This window comes from Bacillus rossius, chromosome 1 (genome assembly GCF_032445375.1).
Source record: "Bacillus rossius redtenbacheri isolate Brsri chromosome 1, Brsri_v3, whole genome shotgun sequence".
NCBI classification, from domain to species: domain Eukaryota; kingdom Metazoa; phylum Arthropoda; class Insecta; order Phasmatodea; family Bacillidae; genus Bacillus; species Bacillus rossius.
In genome coordinates, this window is record NC_086330.1 from 267,345,181 (window position 1) to 267,362,686 (window position 17,506).

At 35.7% G+C, this 17,506-nt stretch overlaps 1 non-coding gene across 1 annotated transcript; it reads right to left on the minus strand.

The window, feature by feature from the left end:
* Positions 1-4,064: 4,064 nt before the first annotated feature.
* Trnar-acg (transfer RNA arginine (anticodon ACG)) lies at positions 4,065-4,137 on the minus strand. Its single transcript has one exon. It is a non-coding gene; the product is annotated as a tRNA-Arg (tRNA).
* Between the last annotated feature and the right edge of the window lie 13,369 nt (positions 4,138-17,506).

The following is a 17,506-nucleotide window of genomic DNA, read 5'->3' on the forward strand; positions in this document are numbered from 1 at the left end:
CATTTGGAGCCTTTTGGAGCTGTTGGAGCCATTTGGAGCATTTGGAGGCCGTTTGGAGCATTTGGAGCCATTTGGAGCTGTGTTAAGCATTTGGAGGCTGTTGGAGCTGCTGGAGCCATTTGGAGGCCGTTTAGAGCATTTGGAGCCATTTGGAGCTGTTGGAGTCATTTGGAGCTGTTGAAGCTGTTGGAGCCATTTGGAGCATTTGGAGCTGCTGGAGACATTTGGAGCTGTCAAGCATTTGGAAGCCGTTTGGAGCATTTGGAGCTGTGTTAAGCATTTCGAGGCTGTTGGAGCTGTTGGAGCCATTTGGAGGCTGTTGGAGCTGTTGGAACCATTTGGAGCATTTGGAGCTGCTGGAGACATTTGGAGCTGTCAAGCATTTGGAGGCCGTTTGGAGCATTTGGAGCCATTTGGAGCTGTGTTAAGCATTTGGAGGCTGTTGGAGCTGTTGGAGCCATTTGGAGGCCGTTTGGAGCATTTGGAGCCATTTGGAGCTGTTGGAGCCATTTGGAGCTGTTGGAGCTAAGAAGTAGTCAAGTACTCGTGTAGACTTGTAGTCCTGTATTCTCGCAGTCTCGTAAACTTATGTTCTAGAAGCTTCGTAGATCCATGGAACTGAGGAAAGCTGGCTACATACAATAATGGTTTGTTTTACTTGCATTTGTATAATGTAAATAAATAAAATAAATAATTTAATTATAAGAATTTAATGTTTTTATTTCTTGTATTCTGATTTATAACTAAGACTTAGATCTCGTAACTTGTGCTTCCTTTTTGCCTTTTTTTTTTGATGGAGCTTCCAGATGTGCTGCCTTTTCGTTGTCGGTGCTTCCAAATGTGCTGCCTTTTCGTTGTCGGTGCTTCCGAATGTGCTGCCTTTTCGATGGCGGTGCTATCTTTTCGTTGTCGGTGCTTCCAAATGTGCTGCCTTTTCGTTGACGGTGCTTCCTATTGTTTTTCCTTTTTTTGTTGATGGTGTTTCTATTATTTTTATGTTGTTTTGACTCTAGTATTTTAGTAAATGTTCTTGATTTGACTAGCGTATTATTCCAACCGGTTCATGTATATAAACGAGTCCTAGACAGCAGGACGCTCAGTTTGTTACTGCCGTCGACGGTGTACGGATCACCTGGTTTGTTTCTTCTGGTGCAAAAGTCGTGTAATTGTCTGTTCCTGAGACTTCGATGGCATCTTTACCGACTTTAACGTCGAACTCGATGGAGGATGTACCATCGACTACGGGAACCATGACGTCAGCGACGAAGATGTTGGAGCAGATCCCGTTGGCAACGCCTCTGACAACACTGGAGAAGACTTCATCAGACGTGATACCACCAGCAGGAGAGACTTTAATGCCGGTAGTGCTGGCTGTGCAGGAAACCACGACGATCGACGATACGACCTCGATGGAGACTTCAATGGATGCCAAATCGTCAAAAAATAACGAACATCGGTGCTGTTACTGCGACAAGATTTTCTCAAACAGCAGCAATGCTCGACGACACGAGAGGAGCGAATGTGCCAAGAACCTATATCGTAAAATGTTTGTTTGTGAGAAATGTCATAAGCAGTTTGCCAGAAAAGATAATATGAAAACGCACATGAAGGCATGCAAAGGTCCTGCTGTGCGGCATAAAGTAAAGGTTTCGGCGCAACAACGATGCATCGATGTGCATAAGAGAATGCCTGGAAATTATACTACTGTTGCAACGCCTGTATCTGGATCAGGTCTGAAAGGATCGTCTTCATCACCACGGTATCCTTGCAGCTACTGTGATACGTCGTTCGCATTTTCCCATGATGCACGAAGACATGAGCGGAGCAAATGCACGAAGAATCCTTCTCGCATGAAGTTTCGCTGTGATGAGTGTCTTAAATGGTTTACTCGAATTGACAGTTTACGACATCATGCGAAAAAATGTAAAGGTGGAGTCTGTGCTCCTACTGCTGAACTACCTGCCGACATTTCGACTTCTCGGTTTAGGTTGAAGGCTCGTGAGCGTACAACCAAAAAAACAGATGCCCAGCATCCGATTGTTATGACGTCTGAACATGGAACTAAACCTAAGACTGTGTTCGGAGCATTACAAGTAAACGATAATGGCTTCTACTTGGCACAGTCTGCATTTCGTGGAACGTTGAAAGACTACTATTATCTAAATACGTTTAGTGAGACGAAAGACATTTGTAATTTTCTTGACGATATCAGACAGAAGGTAATCAATCAGCTTACTGATGATGTAGCAACAAACGGACCTTTGAAATATAACTTGTGGTTGGACTGTATATATGTAAAGCCATATCCGTTCGATGACAAAGTGAAGAAGTGTGCATTCAAGACATCGGCTGCAGTAATTTACAGTTCTAACGATGTGAAGCAAACTGTTAAAAACGGTATCCAGAAACTCTGTCAAGAAGAGGTGGACTATGTCTGTAAAGGTTCTGGCTGGACTCTGTCTAGTATAAACCGATTGGAGCTAAGAATTAGTCATTTCACACCGCTGCGGAACTAAATGATTATAAGATTGCTGGCTTTCGCAAATGATCCTGTAGTAGAATAGAAATTATGTAATAAATATTTTGTTTGTAAAAGAACTTGCGGTGTTTAATTCCTCGACCTGTTATTATTATGTTAAATTGATGTTATATTATTTTTTTTTGCATCGTCCTAGATCGTACCAAGGACTGGAATCGATCGAATCAATATGTTAATTAATGAGTGAATTATTTAATGAAATTTAAATTTTTTCCATTAAAATTGGATAATAAATACAAATATCTAAGATGACGGTTGTACTGTCTTATAGGATGATGGTTGATTTGGAAACTATGCTTCTTTTAGGACTTTGATCATTATTTATTAAAATTATTATTTTTTACATAAAATCAAATGTTTTACATCGTCTTGGGATCAAACCAAGGACAAGAATCGATCGCATCAATTAGTATATTTATTGATAATTTATTTAACGAATTTAGAAATTTTTCCCGCATTTCTAGCATTGAAATTACGGATTTTCAAGATGGCGGACATGACGTCATGCTAGGTGACGATATATATGCTTTGAAAAAAAGTGGTGGGAGTCAGTCTGTCAGCAGCCACCACGGGGGAAGGATCAGTCGCCATTTTTATTTTTTTTGCCTTTGTCGGGTTATAACCGAGGACTCCGAGTTCCTTGTAGTTAATGTATGTTTTTTATAAATATTTTATTTAAATTTTATTAATTAAATATTTTTATAATTTTTAATTTTTTTTCCGTTAAAATCGGATAATAAATAAAAAAGTTAAAGATGGCGACCATAACGGAAATTGCAACGGGGGCGTCATCATTCAAAATGGCGGAAAACCCAATGCTGGAATGTTCGAGAACACAATGACGTCATCCAAGATAGCGGATTTTAAATATGGCACCTGTGACCTACGTGTCCCGTTACGCTATGTCCCATTACGCCGTGTCCCGTTACGCTCGTCCAAGATGGCGGATCCAAAATGGCCGCTGGGGTCAAGGTCAAAGGTCAAGGTCACAACCGTCTGAGATGGCCGCCGTGACATCACAATCCAATATGGCGGTCATGGTATCCTTATTCCTAGAAATGGCTTAACTGAGGCTTGAGTTAAGGATGCTTAAGCCAGTTTTAGGAATTTTCAGCCGCTGGGATTTTTACGGAATAAAACGGGAAATTTTCCCTCGAAACGGGAATTTTCCCCTCGAAAACGGGAAATGTTTTCTTAAAACGGGAAATTTTGAGTCATTTTGAGTCATTTTTGAGGAATTTTGAGGAATTTTTGCCGCCGTGACGTCACAATCCAAGATGGCGGACACCGGCTCCCGGCTCCACACCCTGAACCCTGTTTCCGGACCTTCATTCCTATACTACTCTTATTATTTATTTAATGTTGGTAAAATATACAGAAAGTTTTAATTATCTTTCAGAAGGTTCCCATGACGACGTGATTTCAAAACAAAGAGTGACTTTTGAGAGTGTGACCAAATTTTATAGCAATATGAGGATTTGTAAACATATCTACTGATAAGCCTGCTTCAAAAAGTCTTTTAAAACGACCCTGCCAGGATTCCAACCTGGAATCTCCTGATCCGTAGTCAGGCGCGTTATCCATTGCGCCACAGGGCCTTCTATGTTGAGCAATATTTTGTTGTAATGTAAAGCACTTTGTACACAAACGTGTACTTGAAGAAATTAATATTTTCTTATTAGAATTACCCACTCATGAACGCTATCGCAGGAACTAACCATAGGGCGCCAGAGGTATTCAACAGGTAAAAACAAAATAACACTATCAATAATTATTTTTATTGCATTAACCATAGTATGAGAAACCTCGAGTCATGGAAGTAACAAACAAACAAATATTAAATACAGTCTATGGGATGTCGTAGATAACCTGACTCTTGAATAAAATAAAATAAAATAAATAAAGTTCCTGAAAGTGTTCACAAAGTAAAAAGTTTTGGGGTTTGCTCCGGCTTGCTCGAGCATGAAATCCCTAACTTCTGGACCTCTGAACTTGTGTGTGAGTAAATTGTGCAATTGTAGGTAAGTATTTTTGCTGATAATGGCCGAAAGTCAATATTCAATTAATTTGATGATAATTCGAAGTTTCAAATACGTCGACGGTAAAAATTTACGTCAGCGTTCCAATATAACGAAGATGCAGACCATACCTTAACTCTGGACGATTAAGGTCATTCAGAAAATACGCCGTCACTCACGTAAATTGAAAGAAATTCTTCTGCATTCAATAACAGGGCGTCGCTTACTATTGCCCTGTATTTTGACGTAATTTTCACAACAATAACGCCGAAATTAGTCTCGCCACGTATAAATATTCCCCGAGGGAATACACTTCAACACGCACTAAATGGCGTCATTTTTCACTCTTTTTTCTTCTCTCTTGCCGAAATTAAATTGTTACTTGAAAAGGGCCAATCACGGCCGCGACACGTTAGCGTCCTTTTTAACTAAGCCAATGAAATGTCATTATTACACAAGCATAGGCTCCTTGAAGCTGTTCCAAACGCCGCGCGATTATTTATATCAGCAGTTGTCATGACGACGCAGCACGAGCTGCGAGCGCCGCCATGCGAGAAACAAAACAAAACACTGCCGAAAGTCCGGGAAGCGGTATTAACCTTGAACGTAAAACAATAACAAACAGTTTCAGTTAGTCTGATAATACCGTAGTATTACAACTTATTATATGAATATGATGCCTACTTTGCACAGTGCTATTAAGAGTGGGTCCAGGGTCGAGGGGCGGGTAAATATGTGTTGGGCGATATTTGTTAAAAACAAAATTTAATTCCGAAAATACTTTTATTATATGCTTTTTAACTTCCTCTTTTCATAAAACCCAGCGGATATAAGAAATTACAAATACTTTAGGAGATATAGCCGTTCTTATTTTGCAATACAAGACCTGTGCAATCATTCACAGTCGCCATTTTTTATTTTGCCGTGTGTTCGTGAATGCCTAATTAATTAAAATGGTCGATTAGGTCAGGTCAGTTACATTATAAATACTTTCAAAATAAGCTGACATTAAAAATAATATGAATTAATTTTAATGGTTGTTTAGTTTTAAAGTATTTATAAGGTAACTGACCTGACCTAACAAACAGGGACAAAGCATGAACAGTAGGAACTCACGTAATTTTTTTTTTTTACGTATTACTTGCGCTACAATATCCAAATAACAAATAAAACATTAAAATTTGAAACGTTAAAAACTCACCTATGTTAGAGGCGGGTACATTTCCTTTGCCAGGTAAATATGTAGAAAATTGATACTCGTAAACAAGAAACAATCATGAACGCCACATGAATGCGCAGGTATTGTGATGAAAATTAAAAAATTCAATATCTCCTAAAGTATTTGGAATTTCTTATCTCCGCCCGGTCTAATGAAAAGAGGAAGTTAAAGAGCATAGAATAAAAGTATTTCCGGATTAAAAAAAAATTTAACACATATCGCCCAACTACATATTTACCAAGGGGCGGAGGAGGGGTCAATTTCCGGAGCCGAGGTTGCCATCTTGGATTCCGAAAACCTTAACTTTGACCATGACCATGAACTTTGACGTCTAGTGCCGAAATCTGGCATCTTGGCTGACGAATGACACATTGACCTAAAATCTCATAAAAACCAAAATTAAAAATTTATTAGAAAAAATTACTACATATAAATAATATATTCCGTATGCCATCGAGCCCAATGCCTCTGTGTGAGCCCGCCGAGTGAAACATAATAATATATTTAAAAAATACAAAATACAAAAATAGATATAAAAACACTTGCTTCATGGTTATCGAAGGTACTGGGTTTGAATCCTTGTATATGCGCTTTTAAAAAATAATATTTCCTTCAAAATATTTATCTGCTTCCTGATTGCAACTACTAATACTAAAGCATATATTTACCTATATGGTCAGTTTTCGAAGCCATATTTGACGCAGCCATGTTAGATTAGCTCATAATCTGCTAGAGTGCGAACTGTTACAATTTTGTCTCATTTAAGCTGCTAGAATGTTCCTCAACATAGTAAATAACATGCATACATATTTTGTGAAATTTAAATAAAATATCAAAAATGTTTGCTACTCAAAATGTAACGTAGTCACAGCAGGAAAACACAAACTGGAAGAAACCGGCGTTGGCTCGTCTCGGGCAAAGCTGTCTAAACATCGTAGTCCTTAAGTCAACGTGCTGCACGTGGGTCCCGTAGGGCAGCTGGCTGCAAGGTTTCATCGTAGTCCTACTGGAGCTGCTGGGTCTTCTTGCAGCCTGCTGGTGCTACAGGGTCTCCTCGCAGCCCTACTGGTCTGCTAGGTCTCCTCGCATCTCTGCTGGAGCTGCTGGGTCTTCTTGCAGCCTGCTGGTGCTAAAGGGTCTCCTCGCAGCCCTACTGGTCTGCTAGGTCTCCTCGCATCTCTGCTGGAGCTGCTGGTCTTCTCGCAGCCTGCTGGTGCTGTTGGGTCTCCTCGTAGCCCTTCTGGTGCTGCTGGGTCTCATTACAGCTCTGCTGGTTCTGCTGGGTCTGCTAGGGCGGAAAAACTATCCTGTTTCCGCGGAAGACTCGCAGACCGGCAGAAGCATTCTCGGCTGAAATTTGCCTCCAACATCGCAGCTATACGGCGACAGTTGCATATCCGGCACCTCATCAGTATACTGAAACATTCTGATAGTTCCAGGCGTCATGTCTCTTTCAAACTATCGCAACAGATTCCATTGGCTCGTGGTTGTCAGGAAGGCGGAGTCACTCGCGTCTTAGATCAGGCTACTCCACCAATCAACGCGTGCCGAAAGAAATTAGACACTCTGACTAAATGCTATCAGGACAGACAGAATAGCTGAATCAGCTTCTACGGGGTTTCAGCTCTACCAGCTGATTGGTACTCCAGCTAAGCGCCAACCTGAAGAAACTGGTCTGAGTGACCTGCTGGTTGGTGCTCCAGCAAGGCGGTAACCTGGTCTGAGTGACCCTGTCTCTTTTGTAATTATCTGAATAAATTTGGTGTGTCATATTCCTTTGGAAATTACAACGATTTTTCTTGGTTGAAATTTATTTTAGAGATTGTTTCAGGTTGACCGAGTCTTACTCGGTAGAAGTGAAGCATTGTTTTTAAGAATATAATAAATGGTAAGGCACTTCATAGAAATATTAGTGTGCTGTTACTCCCGTGAAATATATATCACAATCATGCAATATCTGTTCACTGTTTAGTTTGTGCTATTAAACTTACTGCCAATAATTACATATTTATGTGGTGAAATATGATTGTATTTTGCATCTGTTAACTATTTTATATGTGATATTTCATAGAGTTGTAACCTACATTATGTATATCATAGTTGCAGCATAGTTTCCGATTTATTGATATAACTATATGCAGTAAAAAATTATTTATCCCCACTGAAATGGTTATGTCTTTATGACAGGAAAACAATTTATTTTTCTACTTAATATTTTTTCTACACAGAACTAAGTATTTGAACACATTTCATATTATATACTTTAAAATATAATGTCAACTTACCACTCTTTAAACGGTGTTGTTGGCAGTAAATGTAATGCTTAGTCTATGACATTGTTATGACAATACTTGCATTTAAATACCCGTTGATATTATCTTTGCCGATACCATGTTTTTCATTAATCAAACAAAATGTATTCTATGTGGAAAACAAGCAAACAAGTTTGTTTGGAAGATTCAGTAACATCATTCCCGGGCTCTGGTAGATTATAGTTGTCGCAAGCCGAGGCCAGACCTGAAAATTTTCGATATTATGTCTTCGCTCGCCGACTTCACCGTCCACGACTTTCTGTGCGTTGGTCGCTGAGGCATTTGTAGTGTTGAGTGCTGTCCTGCCGTTCCATAGTTATTCCATGTAGACACCGGCGTTTCAAACACAGTTGCAATTAACGAGCCCATTTGCAATTTACGTTCTGCTGTCAGTTAATTTTTAGCTTTCTGTGCATGATTTTACTGTCTTATCCACTATATTTACCAATAATCTTTCTGGTAATTCATCAAGGTCGCATACAAGTTTGTCCTTCCGCCTCAGAAATTCCAAAAACATGCCAATCCCAGCTAAGTCGAGGTCGCCCTAGTGGTGTTCTGCGCATTCGAGCCAGGGGAAGAAAAATAAGCTCTCATCATTTTACAATTTCTGTATTCTAGAATCTTAAGAACTTGTGCGTCGGGAGAAGACAGAAACTGAAAACAAGCTGTCATCGTTGGAAAATTTCTGTATTTTAAAATATTTAGTACTTATGCATTGGGAGAAGACTGAATCTTAAAACAATATCTCATCGTTGGACTATTTCGGACTATTTATGTATTCTTAAATCTTTAGAAATGTTGCTTCAGGAAAGTGCCAGGAAAATAATTATAAGCTTACATCGTTGGATTATTTCTGTGTTATAAAAATATTTTAAAATTGTGTGTCAGGAAAACATATGATATAAAACACGCTCTCATCTTTGTACTATTTCTGTTTCATAAATCTGAAAAAAATATGTGAGTTTGGAAGAGATAGGGATAGAAATACAAGCTCTCGCCGTTGGACTTTTATTTTTGCATAAAATATTAAATTCTTGTGTGTTGGGAGCAACAAAGGATGAAAACTTCAATCTCTCAACGTTGGACATTTTTTTCTTTCACAAAATCTTAATTACTTGGTTGGAAGAAGTTAGGGACTGAATAAACACGCTCTCGTTGCTGGATTATTAAAGTTTAAAAAATTCTTAAATATTTATGGGTTGAGAGGAGTTAAAGATGCAAAAAAACAAGCTCTCATCGTTAGAAAGTTACCCTTTAGTAAAATTTTAAACACTTTTTGGTTGAAGGGGAACATTCCAGCTCACTTCGTAGAAATATGTAAGTTACGAAAATTCTTAAATACTTGTGTGTTAGGAGGAGCTAGGAAAGGATAAAAATTCTCCCATCATTGGACTATTACTATTTCAATACAATACTATATACTTTTAGATTGGTCGGTATTAGGGATAGAAAAAAACTTATCTAATCGTTGGTATATATTTGTTTAGTAAATTCTTAAATAAATGTGTGTACGTGGGAGCTAAAGATGTATGATAGTCCAATTATGTTTCTTAAAACTTAAAATAATTGTAGGATGGGAGAAATTAGGATACAGAAACTCTCATCGATGGTCTATTTCTGTTTTAAAAATCTTAATAAACTTGTTTATAAAAAGGAGCTAGGGATGTAAACAAATAAACTCTAATAGTTGGTCTATTTTTGTTCCATGAATAATTTAATACCTGTAGATAGGGTTGTAAAAACCAAGCACTCATCGATGGACTACTTATATTTAAAAATTAATAAATCTTTGTGTGTGGTTAGGTGTTAGGGATGAAAAAATATGCTCACATCTTCAGACTAATTCTGTTTTGTATAATCTTAAATACTTGTGCATGGGTAGGAGCTAGGAAAGAACAAAATCAAGCTCTCTTCTTGGACTTCTATTTTTTATAAAAATTTTAATACGTAATTGTGTGTGGGTAGGATATAGGGATGAAAAAACCAAGGGTTCGAAGTTAGAACATTTCATCGTTTCATTAATTCTTAAATAATTATTTGTGGGTAAGAGCTAGTCTACGGCTGTTTTATAAATTCTGAAATACTTGTGCGTTCGTATGATTAAGGCATTTCACATACTTCTGTTTCATAAATTCTTAAATACTTCTTAGTCGGTAGGATTCAGGGATGAAAATATCAAGCTATCATATTTAGAATATTAATGTTTAAATAATTGTTAAATACTTGTGTGTGTGATAGAAGCTAGGGATTAAAATAATAAGCTTTTACTATGGAATATTTATGTTTTTAAAACTATATATATACTTGTGCGTGGATAGAAGATCGGAATGGAAAAATCAAGCTCTCATCGTTGAATTTTTTTTGTTTTATAAATTATAAATACTTATGCATTGTTAGTAGCTAGGAATGAAAAAAATATCTCTCACCGTTGGACTCCATTGGTTATATTGTCTTAAATACTTGTGCGTTAGTAGGAGCTAACAATGAAAAAAATTAAGCTCTTATCGATGGAATACTTCTGTTTCATTAAATCTTAAAAACTATTTGGTGCGTAGAAACTATGGAAAAAAAATTTATATCATTGGAATATGACTGTTTAATCAATATTAATAACTTTTGTGGGTATAACATTGCGATTAAAAAAGAATCTCTGATCGTTGCGATACATCTGTATTATATAATATTGTGTAATTATGACTGGGTAATTTCTGGGGATAAAAAAAAACAATTTCTACGCGATAAAATGATTCGTTTTTTATAATCTTATATACTTGTGTGTTGGTAGGAACTAGGAGTGAAAAAAAATTCAAGTTCTCATTTTTACATTACATCTGTTTTATAAATTCTTAAATACTAATGCGTTAGTAAAATCTAGGAATGAAAATAATCAATCTCTAATTTTTCAACAACTTCTGTTTCATTAAATCTTATATACTTGTGCGTTGGTAGTACATAGGAAGAAAAAATAAAGGTCTCATCATTGGACTACAATTGTTTTATAAATTCTTAAACCGTTAAAAGTTGGGAGTAGCTAGAAATTGTTTCACTATTACTGTTTTATTAATATTTAAATATTTGTGCGTTGTTAGTATCTAGGGATCAAAAAATCAAGCTCTCATCTTTGGACTACTTCTGTTTCATAAAAACTTATAATTGTGCGTTGTTAGTAGCTAGGAATGAAAAAATCTATAACCTTTGGACTACATCTGTTTTATAAATTCTTATATGCTTGTGCGTTGTTAGTAGATACTAATTAAAAAATCAAGCTCTTATAGTTTGATTACGTCTGTTTTATAAATTCTTAAATACTTGTGCGTAGGTATGATGCAGGGATAAATAAATCAAGGTTGCATTGATTTACCACTTCTAGTTCATATATTATTAAATATTTGTACGTTAGTAGTAGCTAGGATTTATTCTGTTTTATAAATTCTTAAATATTTGTTCGTGGTAAGAGCAAGGAATTAAAAAATCAAATCCTCATCTTTGTTCTAAATCTGTTTTATTAATTCTTAATTACTTGTGCGTTGGTAGTAGCTAGGAATCAAAGAATCATGCTCTCATCGTTGGATTCCTTTTGTTTTATAAATTCTTAAATACTTGTTCGTGTTTAGTAACTAGGAATGATAAAAATCAAGCTTTTATCTTTGGACTATTTTGTTTTATAAGTTCTTAATTAATTGTGCGTTTTTAGTAGGTAGGAGAGAAAAAATCAACCACTCAATGTTGGACTACTTCTGTTTTGAATTTGTTATATACTTTTACGTCGGTAGTATCCAGGAATGAAAATAAATTCCTCTCATCCTTGCATTACTTCTGCTTCATAAATGCTTAAATACTTGGGCGTTGGTCGTAGCTAGGAATTAATATATCAATTAAGCTTCATTGGAATACTCAAGTTTCACAAACTCTTATATACTTTTGCGTTGGTAGGAGATAGTGTTAAAAAAAATAATACCTCCACGATGAAATACTACTTTTTTATTTATTCTTAAATAATTGTGCGTGTGTAGTGGCTAGGAGTGACTATATCATATTCTCATCGTTGAACCACATATTTTTTTTAAATAAATTCTTATATATTGTGCGTGGTTAGGAGCTATGAATGAAAATATAAGTTCTCATCGTTGGACTACTTTTTTTTAAAAAAATTCTTATATACTATTTAGTGGTTATAAATTTGATATTATATTTCATTTACATATCATTGTATTTTTTTTGTTTCATTAATTCAAAATATTTATGTGTGAGTAAGTGCTAGGTATTATAATATCAAGCTATCTTCGTTGGACTACTTTTTTTATTATTCTTTTATACTTGTGCGAGGGTAGGAGCTAACAATAAAAACATCAATTTCTCATCGTTGGAATTCTTTTGTTTCATAAATTCTTATATACAGTAGAACCTCTTTAAGTCGAACCTCGATAAGTCGAAAACCTCCCAAACTCGAAAAAATGTTGTGTTCCCTTCCATTCAAGCCCCAAAACCTCCGTTACTCAAAATCTGAACCCTCTATTAGTCGAAATAATCAGTGAGTCCCTCCAAGCCATTTTGGTACAGATTTTCCCTCCTAACTCGAAAAATTAAATTCGACCTCTGTATCTCGAACATAGCACTGTTTTATTTTACAACCTTTACAACTCGATTATTTGAAACTTATTACCTCTATAGTTCGAAGAAAAATAAGTTACCGACTTTAAGAATTTGTCGACAATATAAGTACACCATTGTTTCTTAGAAATCAATTTAGAAGTATACAATAAATAGGATTACCACTAATTTATGACTCACGTGTTTGCTTGCTTGGTGTCAGGTGTTTAAAATTATTATTTTTGATTTCATTTGAACTTTAGCGAAGCAAGTCATTTGTTGTCGACTGTTACGACTGCTACACATCAATTTGTACAACAGTTTACAAATAAAATTGTTAAAACATGTGTGCTGTGAAACGTAAACTGAAAACTTTGAGTCTCGCTGAAAAATTGGAAGTGCTCGAAGCTGTAAAGAGCTGTCAAAAGAAGAAAGATGTTGCTGAAAAATTTGGCCTGCCAATGAGTACTCTGTCAACAATAATAAAAAATGAATCAGACATCATGATAAAAATACAAAACGGTCAAAGTTTGTCCTGCAAAAGACGACGAATTGCAGAATATCCGGGCTTGGAGGAGTGCTTACTTTAATGGTTTGAGCAGTGTCGGAGCCAAAATATCAGTGTTAGTGGACCATACATAGCGGAAACATACTCTAAATCATTGGGACTCGCTAATTTCAGGGCCAGTAATGGATGGCTAGAAAAGTTCAAAAGAAGGAAGACATGAACTTGTTTTTAAAAACGTCTGTGGGGAAAGTGCAAGTGTTAACATTGAAACCTGTAACAAATGGAAAAGTGAATTGCAAGATTTGTTACATAGTTACGAACCCGACAATATCTTTAACGTTGACGAAACGGGGCTGTTTTTTAAATGTCTTCCTGACAAGACTCTAACTTTTAAAAATGATAAATGCCATGGTGGGAAGCATAGCAAGAAATGTTTGACTATTCTGCTAGCAGCAAAAATGTCGGGCACAGAAAAACTCTCATCATTGGTCATAGGCAAATCTAAAAAACCTCGTTGTTTTTCAAGATGTAAATTACTACCTTTGCAATATTAAGCAAATACAAAAGCATGGATTACTTCTGCAATTTTCGAAAACTGGTTCATAAATATTGATAATAAAATGGCCAAAGAAAAAATAAAAGAGAAAAATCAAAGAAAAAAGAAAAACCCTCGTAATTCCTTGATAATTTTACAGCACATAATGATATTTCGCAAATGAAAGCTGTTACAATCCAATATCTGCCCACCAATACCACATAAAAATTACAGCCTATGGATCAAGGTATCATTAAAAACTTCAAGTCGTTATATCGGAAAGAATTTGTCAGGAAAATGTTGGATAATATGAAAGAAAAAAATAATTATACTATAGATGTATTGCAAGCCATGAGAATGGTTGATAAAGCTTGGCGAAATGTAACTTCGACTACTATAAAAAACTGTTATGTACACTGTGGTTTTTCATCGTCGTCAACAGAAGCAGCTGAAAACGAAGATTTTTATATTTCACCTCCTGCAGAATGGAATATAGTGGTGTCTGAATCAGGAATATCCTTTGAGGACTTTGTTAAGTGCGATGATGGAGTTATGACTGTTGGGACATTATCTGATGACGAAATTATCGATTCAGTAGCTCAGAAAACCGATACTAATGATTTAGATGACATAGAAGACTCGAACAATACTTTGTTTCCATCAAAGAGGCAATAACCGCATTGAATACTTTACGGAAATTATAGAGCAAAACAGCATATCTGAAAAACAAAAATTTTCTGCTCTTTATACCTTAGACAATGCTATAGATAGAGAACAACCGAAATATCTAAAGCAAAAAAAAAAAATACAGACTTTTTTAATGCCATTCTTTTTTTTTTTTTAAGGATGTTTTGAAATAATGTTCATTTATAATAAATTAAAATATGTTTGTCACCTATGCAACTTGAATTTTTATTTATTTTACCTCTCTAACTCAAAATGTTTGTATAAGAATGAATCTCAACCTCTTTATGTCGAATGAAAATCCACTTAAGTCGAAATCCTCCATAAGTTGAAAACTCTATAACTCGAATTTTTTGCCGTCTCCCTTCGAGTTCGACTTACAGAGGTTCTATTGTACTTGTGCGTGGGTAAGAGCTACAAAAAAAATATTTCATCGTTGGTCTACTAGTGTTTCATAAATTCTTATTTTCTTGTGCGTGGGTAGGAGCTAGGTAAAAAAAAAACATTAATTTTTCATTGTTGGAGTTCTTTAGTTTCACAAATTTTTATAAACCATTGCGTGTGTAGGAGTTAGGGATGAAAATTTAAAGCTATCATTGTGTGACTACTTCTTTTCATGAATTCTTAAATAAACGTGTGTGGATAAGATGTAGGGATTAAAATATAAAATTATGATTGTTGAACTACATCTATTTTTTAAAAAAAACTTATACTCTTGTGCGTGAGAAGAAGAAAGGGATTAACTATCATGTTCTTATCATTGGACTATTTAGGTTTCAATAATTCTTGTATACTTGTGCGTGTGTTGGAGCTACGAATAAAAATATTACAACTTCTCATTGTTTTGGTTAATTGTCTTTGATAAATTCATATGAACTTGTGGGTGGGTAGCTGCTAGATATAAGAATTATATAAAACTTCGTTAGACTACTACTGTTTTGTTAATTCATATATATATTTGTGCGTGGAAATGAAGTAGGGTTGAAAATAATAGGTTCTCATCGTTGGACTATTTTCATATCATAAATTCCTATATTCTTTATCGTGGGTAGAAATTAGAAATAATAAAATTATGCTCTCATCTTTGGACTACTTCTGTGTCTTAAATATTTAAGGGATCGAATACCTCTTTTGTTTGACATGTATTTTAAATGGAAAAACAGCTTTTATTTAGGTACAGTTATTTCGAAATCTACTGGTTCTATCAACCTGCGATTTTGCCAGTTTATTTAGCTTACATCATTATACCTTCCCTATCAGAATAGTAAAATTAGCAACTTAAGTTCACAAAAAAAAAATTCTGAAATTTTAAAGTTATTGTTATTTTTTTAATGAGAAATCAATTTTTTTTTAAATAGTAAGATAAAACTAATTTTCATAACATTGGTAACATAACTTTATATAGTAAAAATAAATGTTTGTGCCAAGTTTCAAGTCCGTAGCTCAAATAGTTTTTGAGTAACATGTACCTTAACATGAAAAAACAACTTTCGTAAAATCTAGTTTTAAGATGAAGGTGCGCCTTTTAATTTCAAAACCCTCCTGGATAATAACTTTTGATGTCTCCCCTCTTTCTTTTTCCCAGTCTTCTTTACACACTAATTTTTTTTATTTTCTTCTATGACTTCTTTGTCAGCCTTTTTTTCTTCTTTCTGCATATATTTCCTTCAGACCATACATCATAAAATTCCCAGCTTTGATGTTCAATCTCTCCAGAACATTAGCTTTGGCAACAGAACCCTCATTGAAACAAACCACTGCATCAGCGACCCCAAGTTTCATGGTCTGGAGCCCAATGTAGACTGTAATGGAAGCCTTTGCCATACTGTGCTATTGAAACTCTCGTTGGGATTTTGATTTTTCCCTTGGAGATACCGTTTCAAGAGGTCTATTTTCGATAAGTCTTTGCAAACTGGTTTTATAGCATCAATAACTGCTTCTGGCAGTGAATTTGGGTGTCTGTATTCATTTTCTTGATATTTTGCTTTAGCACTATTGAATTTGCACCAAGCATTTTCACCAGATCGACAAAGGAAATGCTGAGGGTTTGCATCTGTTGATTTGTCATGAAAATAGGTTACCCAAATAGCTTTCCTCATATTTTCTATATCAGTTATAAATTTCCTTATGAACTGGCCATTATAACGCTGCAACTGGTCTATTTCAGCAGTCTTCGTTTTCCCCCAAGCCCTTTACTGTCAGTAAATGTTTGTCCTTTCATATCACGTTTCAGCCGTCTAAGTCGGGGGCCAACACGTTTCTGTACATGCCCAACACATTCAAGCTTGGTAATCTCAATATTATTTTCATAAGGCTTGTTTCCTAGAACAGCAGCTAATCCTTTAAAATCTCCATCTCCTAAATACTGAACATAACGCAGGCCAAGTTTATTTTCAGTTCGAGCAAGAGTAGTGGCTCCAGCAACCTCCACACCTCCACTTGAGCCCTCGTAATTTTCTGCACATACCTTTTTGTGTTCCTCTATTTTCTCTAGATTTTGTACATTTGTTTTATGAGCACAGCCAGTACAAAATTTAGAGAAACATTCAAAATCTAACACTTTGCCTGTGTCAAAAGAGTTTACAGTCACTACTCCATTCATAGATGTGTGCCCCCGCTTTTTCCATGTACCATCAAAAGCAGCAGCCACATCTGATTTTCCTTAATTTTCTATAACAACCTCTTTAGCTGCATGTCTCATAGATCCGTCACAAAATTCAGTGACAGCTGCAAGCAGCTTTGTGTTGTATTTTTCAAATGTTGTGTTTGGTGGCGACAAATCCATTACATCTGAAAAAATCTTCCCAGATGCTTTGCCTCTGCCAATGGATCGAAGTGCATATGCATATCTTACATTTATTTCATACATATATCTAATACACTTTGAACTCATTCCTCGACCACTTTCGTCACAAATACTACATTTTATTACAATTCTATGAGCCAAACCACATTGAACTGTTCATTGAGAGTCACCATAAGGCTATTTATCACTACCACAAAATTTACACTTTACTGATGACTGTACTAACCTAGAAATATGTCCTAAATCAACAATGACATTCACACCAGTCTCTTCATCAAAATCTTTTGGAAGTTTG